Here is a 13,470-nt window from a genome sequence, read left to right on the forward strand (position 1 = left end):
AGGACACCGCAAGATTGAACCCAAAGCTAAGCACTTCTCCCATTGCAAGAAAGATCAATCTAGTAGGCCAAACCAAACTGATAATTTGAAGAGACTTGCAAAGATAACCAATCATACATAAAAGAATTCAGAGAAGATTCAAATATTATTCATAGACAGACTTGATCATAAACCCACAATTCATCGGTCTCAACAAACACACCGCAAAAAGAAGATTACATCGAATAGTTCTCCACAAGAGAGGGGGAGAACATTGTATTGAGATCCAAAAAGAGAGAAGAAGCCATCTAGCTACTAACTATGGACCCGTAGGTCTGAAGTAAACTACTCACACTTCATCGGAGAGGCTATGGTGTTGATGTAGAAGCCCTCCGTGATCGATGTCCCCTCCGGCGGAGCTCCGGAACAGGCCCCAAGATGGGATCTCGTGGATACAGAAAGTTACGGCGGTGCAATTAGGGTTTTGGCTCCATATCTGATCGTTTGGGGGTACGTGGATATATATAGGAGGAAGGAGTATGTCGGTGGAGCAACAGGGGGCCGACGAGGGTGGAGGGCACGCCTAGGGTAGGCAGGCGCGCCCCCTACCTCGTGTCCTCCTGTTTCGTTTCTTGACGTAGGGTCCAAGTCTCTCTGGTCTTATTCGTTGAGAAAATCACGTTCCCGAAGGTTTCATTCCGTTTGGACTCCGTTTGATATTCCTTTTCTTCGAAACCCTAAAACAGGCAAAAAACAGCAATTCTGGGCTTGGCCTCTTGTTAATAGGTTAGTCCCAAAAATAATATAAAAGTGGATAATAAAGCCCAATAATGTACAAAACAGTAGATAATATAGCATGGAGCAATAAAAAATTATAGATACGTTGGAGATGTATCATCCCACAAGCGCGGAGCATGGGGCCTCCACTAGGACATGGGTGGGAGCCCCCGTGAGGCCCAGGGGTGGCACTCACGAGACTCCGGGGCATGTATATCCCCAACTCATTATTACGTGAGACTGTCACGAGTGGAGATCTTCACAGGCGCGGAGCCTTGATCATGGGTAGAACTTCCGGAGATGCTGGATGTTCCAGGCATTCTGTATGGGGATCCCGTCCTGCATCTCAAGGCGTGCGGCACCAGGTGTGGAGACACATGCGATCCTGAACAGGCCCTCCCACATGGGTGAGAGCTTATGAAGCCCTTCTCTGGAGAGCACCCACCTCAGGACAAGATCACCCACCTCGAGCGTCCTGGAGCGGACACTGCGGCAGTGATACCGCCGCAGCGCCTGCTGGTACCTCGCTGCACGGAGCGAGGCTTAGCAGCGACGTTCCTCTCCCAGCACGAGGTCCATCCCCGCGAGGCGTCCTGGAGTGGCCCATCGAACGCCAATACCCGCGTCGAGCGATGCCTGACCTCGTGAGGGAGGCTCGCCTCGGCTCCGTAGACGAGGAAGAATGGAGTCTCGCCCATGGGCTTGGTCGCAGTGTTGCGGATGGACCACATCACAGACTGGAGCTCATCGAACCAGCCCCTGCCGTAGGCCTCGAGCTTCTTCTTGAAGGTCCTTGCCTTGAGGCCCCTCAGGACCTCCGCATTGGCATGCTCGGCCTGGTCATTACTCTGTGGGTGTGCCATCGAAGCATAGCATATCTGCTTTCCAATGTTAGCATAATGTGTTTTGAAAATGTTGCTCGTGAACTGAGAGCCATTGTCAGTGATGATGCGGTTAGGAACCCTGAAACGGCTCACGATGCCTTTGACGAACTTGACGGCCGAGCCGACTGGGATGGTGCGTACAGCCTCCACCTCCGCCCACTTGGTGAACTTGTCGATGGTGACGTAGATGTAGCGGTAGCCCCCGGGTGCTCGAGGGAATGGGCCCAGGATGTCCAACCCCCAGACCGCGAACGACCACGAGAGTGGGATGGTCTGCAGGCCCTGAGCGGGCTGGTGGATCTGCTTGGCATGGAACTGAGAGGCGTCACAAGATCTTACCAGCTCAGTGGCATCATTGAGTGTTGTGGGCTACAAGAATCCGCTACGGAATGCCTTGCACACGAGGGTGTGCGCTGAGGAGTGATGCCCGCAGTCCCCGCCATGTACGTGGGCCAGGAACTCGCATCCCTGCTCCCTAGAGATGCATCGTAAGGAAACATCGCTCGAGTGCCTTCGCGAGAGCTTGTCGTCCTGGATGTAGTACGCAGTGGCCTGGCGGGCCACACGCTCTGCGTCTTCCTCCTTCTCTGGCAAGGTGCCCCGAAGAAGGTATGCTTGAAGCTCCTCAGTCCAGCACCCCTCTTGAGGCTCGAGTGCAAGGAGCGGGCAGGCTCCTGAGGTTGGACCGCAAGCTGGGGCACCCGAATGAGGCACCGGGGGAGCTCCTCTTGAGGCGATGCTGGTGCCGCAGGGGGGGGGGAGTTCTCATCGGCTTGAAGAGCCGCTCCTCGAAGACGCCGGTCTCCTAAGGTTGACGCCTGGATACTCTCTTGGCGATGTTGTCCACCTCCTTGTTCGTGCCTCACGGCGCGTGCTGCAATTCCAAGCCCAAGAATCATTTCTCAATTTTGCGTACCTCCTCAAGGTATGCCTCCATGTGCTCATCCTTTGCCCTGTATGCCTTATTAGAGAAGTTGACGAGGAGTTGGGAGTCGCCCCTGATGGTGAGGCGCCTCAACCCCAGAGCCGCCGCAGCCCTTAGGCCGGCGATTAGGCACTCATATTCCATGATGTTGTTGTAACCTTCTTGCCAAGCTGGAAGCAGAGCTGCACGGCGTAGTAGAGCTTGTCCTAGGTGGATGAGATGAGCACAGCTCCAGCCCCCGCGCCCTACATGCAAATGCACCATCGAAGTACATGACCCATCCATCCGGTGCTTCGTATCTAGGCACGAGAAAACGGTCCTCGCCCAGTTCTCAATTAGGGGCGTCAGTCCATGCCGCCACAAAATCGGCGAGGGCCGCACTCTTGATGATCCTGGTGGTGCTGAACTCTAACTGGAATGCCTGCAATTCAATGTTCCATTCGCAACCCTTCCCGCGGCGTTAGGGCTCCAGAGTACCCTCTCCAAGGGGTAAGTTGAGACAACCTTGATGGGGTGGCCTTGGAAGTAGTGATGCAGTTTCTAGGAGGCAACAAGGAGTGCGAGCAAAAGCTTTTGCAGCATGGGGTAGCGTGCCCGTGCATCACGCAGCACCATGCTGACGAAGTACACCGGGTGCTCGACGAGGGTGGAAGAGTTGGCGGAGTCCCATGCCTCCTGAGGCTGGGGAACCTCAGGAGGTCTGTCATCTGACGGGGCAGCCGTGGCCTCAGGAGCGTCGTCCTTAGGAGTCCCGCTGATCAGAGGAGTGGCCGAGGCCTCAGGAGCGCCGTGCTGAGGCTGCGACGCCTTGGCCGGGTGCGGGGCGCTTCTCCGTGTGCCCTTAACCAGACGCTCCTCCCGAACCACCACGAGCGCTATGCTCGTGGAGTGAGGTGTGGCGGCCAGGTAGAGCACCAAGGGTTCAAGGGGGCGCAGTGCTACCATCAACAGTGGGCTGGTGAGGTACCTCTTGAGGTCTTGAACGGCCACGTCAGCCTCCGAAGTCCACTCGAATGAGTCCTTCTTTTTCATCAGCTTGAAGAAGTGGAGGGCGTGCTCTCCTAACTTGGAGATGAAACGCCCGAGCGAGGTTACGCAGCCTGCCAGCTTCTGCATCTCCTTGAGGGTTTGTGGCGGGCTCATCCTTTCTATGGCCTTGACCTTCTCCAGGTTGGCCTCGATCCCTCTGTGCGACACCATGAAACCCAATAGCTTGCCATACGGGATGCCAAACACACATTTATCCGGGTTGAGTCACAGGTTCACCTTGCGCAGGCTAGCGAATGTCTCCTCCAGATCTTTGATAAGGGTTCTTGCCTCCTGAGATTTCACTACTATATCATCGGCATATGCCTCGGCGTTCCTCCAGGGCTGCTGACCCAGGGCAATGTGCATCAGCCGCTGGAAGGTTGCTCCGGCATTGCGTAGCCCGAACGGCATGCAGGTGTAGCAGTACACCCCACACGGGGTTAGGAAGGCTATCTTCTCAACATCTTGCACCACCATCTTCATTTGGTGATAGCCTGAGAAGGCATCCAGGAAGCACAGTAAATCGCACTCGGCGATGGAGTCGATGGTCTGATCGATGTGTGGGAGAGGGAAGGGGTCTTGAGGACAGGCCTTGTTGAGGTTGGTGAAATCAACGCACATGCGCTCCTTCCCGCCCTTCTTGGGGACAATAACCGGGTTCGCCAACCAATCTGGATGCCGTACTTCCCGAATGATGTCGGCCTCTTATAGCTCGCGGGTCTCCTGTACGATGAATGACTGCTTCTCCGGTGCATGCCACCACGCCTTCTGCTTTACTGGGCAGGCGTTGGGGCACACATTAGGTGGTGATCGATTACCCCACGCGGAACCCCGACCAGGTCCTCCGCTTCCCATGCAAACACATCCTTGTTCGTGCGGAGGAAGCTGACCAGCGCCACTTCCTAGTTTGGGGGGAGGCCAGCGCCTATGGTGAAGGTAGAGCCCGAACCCCCATCTTCGTCGACCGACACCTGCTTCATCTCGGCCCAGTCTTGAGAAAACAATTGCTTCTTCTTTGCTGGCGTAGCCCCCGGGCCTTCCGGAGCCCCCTCCCTATTTGGCTGCGGGGCTGCCGCGGCCTTGAAGGCGAGCTTGAGGGCCGAGAGTGCGTCCTTAGTATCCCCCGCCATGGTGAGCACGCCGCTGCTTCCCGACATCTTCATGAGGTTGTAGACAGGATGAGTTGTCGCCAGGAACTTGGCCAGGGCTGGATACCCGAGGATGGCATTGTACGGGAGGCCCGATGCGGGCGATGTCGAAGTAGATGAGCTCGGTGCGGTAGTTATCGCGTGTGCCGAAGGTGACGGGGAGGCAGATCTGCCCTAGAGGGCAAGTGGAGGCATCAACGACCCCAGAGAAAGGCTTGGTGGGGAGGAGCCGGCCGTAAGGCACATGAACCAGGCCGAATGCCTCCATAGAGAGGACGTTGAGGCCAGCGCCGCTGTCGATGAGGGTCCTGGTGACTGCCATGTTGCAGATGGTGGGGGTATAGAGCATAGGGAGCGCACCGGTGCCGACTGTGGTTTCCGGGTGGTCTCCTGAGTCGAAGGTGAGGTCGGCCTTAGGCGCCACCCAGCCCGGAGGGGCTCCACACTGCCCATGGGCGGCACCTGTCCAGCGGAAGAATTGCTTGATGTGGCGGTCTGAGGCCGGGGCCTACGAGCTGCAAAGGAGGGCCTCGGCAGCGCGGGTGCCGGTGCCGCGAAGCACGCGATGAATATGCCGCGCAACTATTCATAGGAGGCCACCGAAGACTCCCGCAAGCCCAGGAGCCAGGCACGCGGCGCACCCGTAAGGGCCATGGGGAGCTAGTTTGCCATGACCTTGTCGTCGCCGCCGGTTGCCCAGATAGCCTTCGCATATGCCTAGAGAAACCCTACCAGATCCGTCGTGCCGTTATATTAGGGCGGCAGCTCCGGCCTGAACTTTGGCAGCCACCACACTTGCCGCAGTGTGGGGGAGAAGGCCCGGTGGCCCGCAGTGCCTCCCAATGCGCCTGGTGGCCCAGCCAATGGAGCGACGCCCGCCATGAGAGCCGATCAGTGAGGGTGAGATACAACAGACAAGGAGATGAGTCTTTGACGCACCCCTACCTGGCGCGCCAAATGTTGGATTCGGGGCTCCGTAGACCCAAGAAAGATTCGAACTCTGGGGTGCGTGCAAAGAACTCAATCTCCCCAACCTACCAACTTGACGCCCTCACAGCCTAGCTCGATGAATAGGAAAGGAAAGAGAGACGGCAGTTTACCCAGGTTCGGGCCACCTTGCGGTGTAAGACCCTACTCCTGCTTGGTGGTGGATTAGCCTCGAGGTGGGCTGAGGATGAACTTGTACAGAGGAATAACAGCCTTCAGAGGCCAGTTCTTGTGTGTGGGCCGCTAAGGAGGGAGTGGATTCGATCCCCTTCTATGGTGGTGGCTAAGCTATATTTATAGTGGCCTTGGTCCTCTTCCCCCAAAATGAAGGCGGGAAGGGATCCCACAACGACAAAGTTTGAAGGGAGACAAATAGTACATCTTATCCTAAAGAAAGGTGGTCTTCGCCTGCAAAGCTTGTGGACGTGACGTCGTGGTGGCTTGGCGATGACCTCCATCCTACTGTCCTGGCGGTCTTGATCTTGTAGCATGGAAATGGAAACCTTTGGCTGATTCCTCGGGACTCCATGCATGCGCTTGCTTCCTTAGCACCAAAGAGAAACCTGATGTACTGCGCCCTCTGGCGCCCGCCTTGCCTTGGTCTTCATGGCTCGCGTCACCTTAACCTCACGAGGTGAGCGCCTGTATAGGAATCTCCGCTCCTCAGGAGCCAACCTAAGGAGGCCGCTCCCTCTAGAGGTCTTGGCGTCGTTCGCCTCGCGAGTCTTGGCCCCCTCGCTAGGGTCTTTTGTTGTCGATGCCGAAGATGGGCCGTACCAGGCCGTTGATGGATCCACGCCGTGGGCCGCATGCAGGCAAGTCTGGGTACCCCGATTCCTAGAACGCTGACAGGGTTAATCATAAGTGGGAGGCTTGTCCAAGTAAAGGCAGCACCCAAGCACCGGTCCACCCACATATCAAGTTATCAAAGTAACAAACGTGAATCATATGAGCATGATGAAAACTAGATTGACAGTGATTCCCATGTGTCCTCGGGAGCGCTTTGCTTTATATAAGAGTGTGTCCAGGCTTGTCCTTTGCTACAAAAAATATTGGGCTACCTTGTTGCACCTCAGTTACTTTTGTTACTTGCTACCTGTTACGAATTATCTTATCACACAACTATCTATTACCGATAATTTCAGTGCTTGCAAAGAATACCTTGCTCAAAATCGCTTGTCATTTCCTTCTGCTCCTCGTTAGGTTCGACACTTTTACTTGTCGAAAGGACTATGATAGATCCCCTATACTTTTGGGTCGTCAAGACTCTTTTCTGGTAACGTTGCCATGGAGTGAACCGCCTTTGGTGACTAGAATTTGGTATGGAAACATTTATATACTATGCTGAAATTTACTGTCACTTGTTACTATGGAAAATAATCCTTTGAGGGGTTTGTTTGGGGTATCTTCACCCCGACCAGAAGATCAAAGAGTTGCCCCTCAACCTACTGCACCTACTGAAAATATTTATTATGAAATTCCTTCGGGCATGATAGAGAAACTGCTAGCTAATCCTTATATAGGAGATGGAACATTACATCCTGCTATGCATCTAATCTATGTGGATGAAGTTTGTGGATTATTTAAGCTTGCAGGTTTGCCCGAGGATGAAGTCAAGAAGAAGGTCTTCCCTTTATCTTTGAAGGAGAAGGCCTTGACATGGTATAGGCTATGCGATGATTTTGGGATGTGGAACTACAATCGATTGAAATTGGAATTTCATCAGAAGTTTTATCCTATGCATCTAGTTCATCGTGATGGGAATTATATTTATAATTTTTGGCCTCGTGCCGGAGAAAGTATCGCTCAAGCTTGGGGGAGGATTAAGTCAATGTTATATTCATGCCCCAATCACGAGCTCTCGAGAGAAATTATTATTTAGAATTTTTATGCTTGGCTTTCTCGTAATGATCAATCCATGCTCAATACTTCTTGTACTGGTTCGTTTATGAAAAAAGCCATTGAATTCAAATGGGATTTATTGGAAATAATTAAATGCAACTCTGAAGATTGGGAACTCGACGAAGGTAAGGAGTCCGCTATAAACCTTAAATTTGATTGTGTTAAATATTTTATGGACACTGATGCTTTTTCGTGAATTTAGCACTAAATATGGACTAGACTCTGAGATAGTAGCTTCTTTCTGTGAATCATTTGCTACTCATCCTGATCTCCCTAAGGAGAAGTGGTTTAAATATAATCCTCCCATTGAACTAAAATTAGTTGCACCTATTAAAGTTGAAGAAAAGACTATCACTTATAATGATCCTGTTGTTCCCACTGCATATATTGAGAAACCACCCTTCCCTGTTAGAATAAAGGATCATGCTAAAGCTTCAACTATGGTTGGTAAGAGTTATACTAGAACACCTACACCCCCTGAACAAATTAAAGTTGAACCTAGTATTGCTATGGTTAAGGATCTCTTGGTTGATAATATTGATGGGCATGGTATTTATTTATGTGATGAAGCTGCTAGAATTGCCAAACCCGATGATAAAGATAAGCATAGACCCGTTGTTGGCATGCCTGTTGTTTCTGTTAAAATAGGAGATCATTGTTATTATGGCTTATGTGATATGGGTGCTAGTGTGAGTGCAATTCCTTTTACTTTATATCAAGAAATTATGAATGATATTGCACCTGCTGAGATAGAAGATATCGATGTTACTATTAGGCTTGCCAATAGAGATACTATATCACCAATTGGGATTGTTAGAGATGTTGAATTCTTGTGTGGGAAAATAAAATACCCTGCTGATTTTCTTGGTCTTGGTTCCCCACAAGATGATTGTTGTCCATTATATTTGGTAGACCTTTCTTGAACACTGCTAATGCTAAGATAGATTGTGAGAAAGAAATTATTATAGTATGTTTTGGGGATGTGTCTCATGATTTTAATTTCTCTAAATTTCGTAGACAATCCCATGATAAAGAATTGCCTAGTAAGGATGTAATTATTGGTCTTGCTTCTATTGTTGTGCCTTCTACTGATCCTTTAGAACAATATTTGCTAGACCATGGAAATGATATGTTTATGAATGAAAGGAAGGAATTAGATGAAATATTCTTTAATCAAATGCCTGTTTTGAAACACAACTTGTCTGTTGAAATCCTTGGAGATCCTCCTCCACCCAAGGGTGATCTCGTGTTTGAGCTTAAGCAATTACCTGATACTTTGAAATATGCTTATCTTGATGAAAAGAAGATATATCATGTTATTATTAGTGCTAACCTTTCAGAGCATGAAGAAAAGAGATTATTGAAAACTCTGAAGAAGCACCGTGCCGCTATTAGATATACTCTTGATGATCTTAAGGACATTAGTCCCACTCTATTTTAGCACAAAGTTAATATGGAGCCTGATGTTAAGCCAGTTGTTGATCACCAACGATGGTTAAATCCTAAGATGAAAGAAGTGGTAAGAAATGAAATACATAAGCTTTTGGAGGTAGGTATAATTTATCCTATTGCTGATAGTAGGTGGGTAAGTCCCATTCATTGTGTCCCTAAGAAGGGAGGTATTACTGTCGTTCCTAATGATAAGAATGAATTGATTCCACAAAGAACTGTTATAGGATATAGAATGACAATTGATTTTCGGAAATTAAACAAAGCTACTAGAAAAGATCATTACCCTCTACCTTTTATTGATTAAATGGTAGAGAGATTGTCCAAACATACACATTTTTGCTTTCTAGATGGTTATTCTAGTTTCTCTCCAATAATCAAAATAGGATCAAGAAAAGGCTACTTTTACTTGCCCTTTCGGTACCTTTGCTTCTAGACGTATGTCTTTTGGTTTATGCAATGCACCTGCTACCTTTCAAAGATGTATGACTGCTATATTCTCTGACTTTTGTGAAAAGATTATTGAGGTTTTCATGGATGATTTCTCCATTTACAGAACTTCTTTTGATGATTGCTTAAGCAACCTTGATTGAGTTTTGCAGAGATGTGAAGAAACTAATCTTGTCTTGAATTGGGAGAAGTGCCAATTTATGGTTAATGAAGGTATTTTCTTGGGGCATAAAATTTCTGAAAGAGGTATTGAAGTTGATAACGCTAAAGTTGATGATATTGAAAAGATACCCTGTCCTAAAGATATCAAAGGTATAAGAAGTTTCCTTGGTCATGCTGGTTTCTATAGGAGGTTTATAAAAGACTTCTCTAAAATTTCTAGGCCTCTCACTAATATCTTGCAAAAAGATGTCCCTTTTGTTTTTGATGATGATTATGTAGAAGCATTTGAAATACTTAAGAAAGCCTTAATTTCTGCACCTAATGTTCAACCACCTGATTGGAACCCACCCTTTGAAATTATGTGTGATGCTAGTGATTATGCTGTAGGTGTTGTTCTAGGACAAAGAGTTGATAAGAAGTTGAATGTTATTCATTATGCTAGTAAAATTCTAGACAGTGCTCAGAGAAATTATGCTACTACTGAAAAAGAATTTTTAGCAGTTTGATAACCTACAAGTATAGGCGATCGCAACAGTTTTCGAGGGTAGAGTATTCAACCCACATTTATTGATTCGGCATAAGGGGAGCCAAAGAATATTCTCAAGTATTAGCAGTTGAGTTGTAAATTCAACCACACCTGAAAGACTTAATATCTGCACCAAAGTATTTAGTAGCAAAGTAGCATGAAAGTAACGGTAACGGTGGCAAAAGTAACAGTAATAGTTTTGTAGTGATTGTAGCAGTGGCAGCGGAAAAGTAACTAAGCAAAGATCAATATGTGAAAAGCTCGTAGGCAATGGATCAATGATGGATAATTATGTCGGATGCGATTCCTCATGCAACAGTTATAACATAGGGTGACACAGAACTAGCTCCAGTTCATCAATGTAATGTAGGCATGTATTCCGAATATAGTCATATTTGGTTATGGAAAGCAACTTGCATGGCATCTTTTGTCCTACCCTCCCGTGGCAGCGGGGTCCTATTGGAAACTAAGGGATATTAAGGCCTCCTTTTAATAGAGTACCAGACCAAAGCATTAACACATAGTGAATACATGAACTCCTCAAACTACGGTCATCACCGAGAGGGTCCTGATTATTGTCACTTCGGGGTTACCAGATCATAACACATAGTAGGTGACTACTGACTTGCAAAATAGGATCAAGGACTCACATATATTCATGAAAACATAATAGGTTCAGATATGAAATCATGGCACTCGGGCCCTAGTGACAAGCATTAAGCATAGAAAAGTCATAGCAACATCAATCTTAGAACATAATGGATACTAGGGATCAAACCCTAACAAAACTAACTCGATTACATGATAAATCTCATCCAACCCATCACCGTCCAGCAAGCCTATGATGGAATTACTCACGCACGGCGGTGAGCATCATGAATTTGGTGATGGAGGAAGGTTGATGATGACGATGGCGACGGATTCCCCTCTCCGGAGCCCCGAACAGACTCCAGATCAGCCCTCCCGAGAGAGATTAGGGCTTGGCGACGGCTCGTATCGTAAAACGCGATGAATCCTTCTCTCCGATTTTTTCTCCCCGAACATGAATATATAGAGTTGGAGTTGACGTCGGTGGAGCCTCAGGGGGCCCACGAGGCAGGGGGCGCGCCCCAGGGGGGCGCGCCATGCACCCTCATGGACAGGGTGTGGACCCCCTGGTGTTGATTCTTTCGCCAGTATTTTTTATTAATTCCAAAAATATTCTCCGTTGATTTTCAGGTCATTCCGAGAACTTTTATTTCTGCACAAAGATAACACCATGGCAATTCTGCTGAAATCAGCATCAGTCCGGGTTAGTTCCATCATGGAAAAGTAGATACGTTGGAGACGTATCAAGTCCCCCATGATTAAACATTTGCTTGTCCTCAAGCAATTCAGTTGATAAACTGAAAGTGATAAAATAAAAACTTTTACAAGCTTTGTTTGCTCTTATTGTTGTAAATATGTAAAGCCAGCATTCTGATTTTCAGTAAAGATTATGAACTAACCATATTCACAATAACACTTAGGTCTCATATTTACTCATATCAATGGCATAATCAACTAGCGAGCAATAATAATAAATCTCGGATGACAACACTTTATATGATATAACAAGATGGTATCTTGCTAGCCCTTTCTGAGACCGCAAAACATAAATACAGAGCACCTCTGAAGATCAAGGACTGACTAAACATTGAAATTCATGGTAAAGGAGATCCAGTCATAGTCATACTCAATGTAAACTAATAGTAATGCATGCAAATGACATTAGTGCTCTCGAACTGGTGCTTTTTAATAAGGGGATGATGACTCAACATAAAAGTAAATAGATAGGCCCTTCTCATAGGGAAGCAGGGATTTGTAGAGGTGCCAGAGCTCGAGTTTTGAAATAGAGATGAATAATATTTTGAGTGGTATACTTTCATTGTCAACAAAACAACCGAGAGATCTCGATATCTTCCATGCTACACACATTATAGGCGGTTCCCAAACAGAATGGTAAAGTTTATACTCCCCCACCACCAACAAACATCAATCCATGGCTTGTCCGAAACAACGGGTGCCTCCAACTAACAACAATCCTAGGGGAGTTTTGTTTGCAATTATTTTAATTTAAGCATGGGACTGGGCATCCTGGTTACCAGCCATTTTCTCGTGAATGAGGAGCGGAGTCCACTACTCATGAGAATAACCCACCTAGCATGGAAGATATAGACATCCCTAGTTGATATATGAGCTATTCGAGCATACAAAACAGAATTTCATTTGAAGGTTTAGAGTTTCGCACATACAAATTTACTTGGAACGACAGGTAGATACCGCATATAGTAAGGTATATGGACTCATATGGAATAACTTTGGGGTTTATGGAAGTGGATGCCCAAGCAGTATTCCCGCTTAGTACAAGTGAAGGGTAGAAAAAGACTGGGAAGCGACCAACTAGAGAGCGACAATAGTCATGAACATGCATTAAAATTAATCAACACTGAGTGCAAGCATTAGTAGGATATAATTCACCATGAACATAAATATCATGGAGGCTATGTTGATTTTGTTTCAACTACATGCGTGAACATGTGCCAAGTCAAGCCACTTGAATCATTCAAAGGAGGATACCACCCTATCATACCACATCACAACCATTTTAATAGCATGTTGGCACGCAAGGTAAACCATTATAAACTCCTAGCAAATTAAGCATGGCATGAGCAACTGTAGGATCGAAAGTATGTCTAGAGGGGGGTGATTAGACTATTTGACCAAATAAAAATATATCCTTTTCCCAATTTTAGTCTTTGGCAGATTTTAGCTATCTTAGCACACGTCAAGCAATCTTAACACAATTCAAGCAAGCATGCAAAGAGTCTATGAGCAGCGGAAAGTAAAGCATGCAACTTGCAAGAATGTAAAGGGAAGGGTTTAGAGAATTCAAACGCAATTGGAGACACAGATGTTTTTGTCGTGGTTCCGATAGGTGGTGCTATCATACATCCACGTTGATGGAGACTTCAACCCACGGAGGGTAACGGTTGCGCGAGTCCACGGAGGGATCCACCCACGAAGGGTCCATGAAGAAGCAACCTTGTCTATCCCATCATGGCCATCGCCCACGAAGGACTTGCCTCACTAGCGGTAGATCTTCACGAAGTAGGCGATCTCCTTGCCCTTACAAATTCCTTGGTTCAACTCCACCTTTGTCGGAGGCTCCCAAGTGACACCTAGCCAATCTAGGAGACACCACTCTCCAAGAAGTAACAAATGGTGTGTTGA

Source organism: Triticum dicoccoides, chromosome 7A (assembly GCF_002162155.2).
Source record: "Triticum dicoccoides isolate Atlit2015 ecotype Zavitan chromosome 7A, WEW_v2.0, whole genome shotgun sequence".
In the NCBI taxonomy this organism is placed as follows: domain Eukaryota; kingdom Viridiplantae; phylum Streptophyta; class Magnoliopsida; order Poales; family Poaceae; genus Triticum; species Triticum dicoccoides.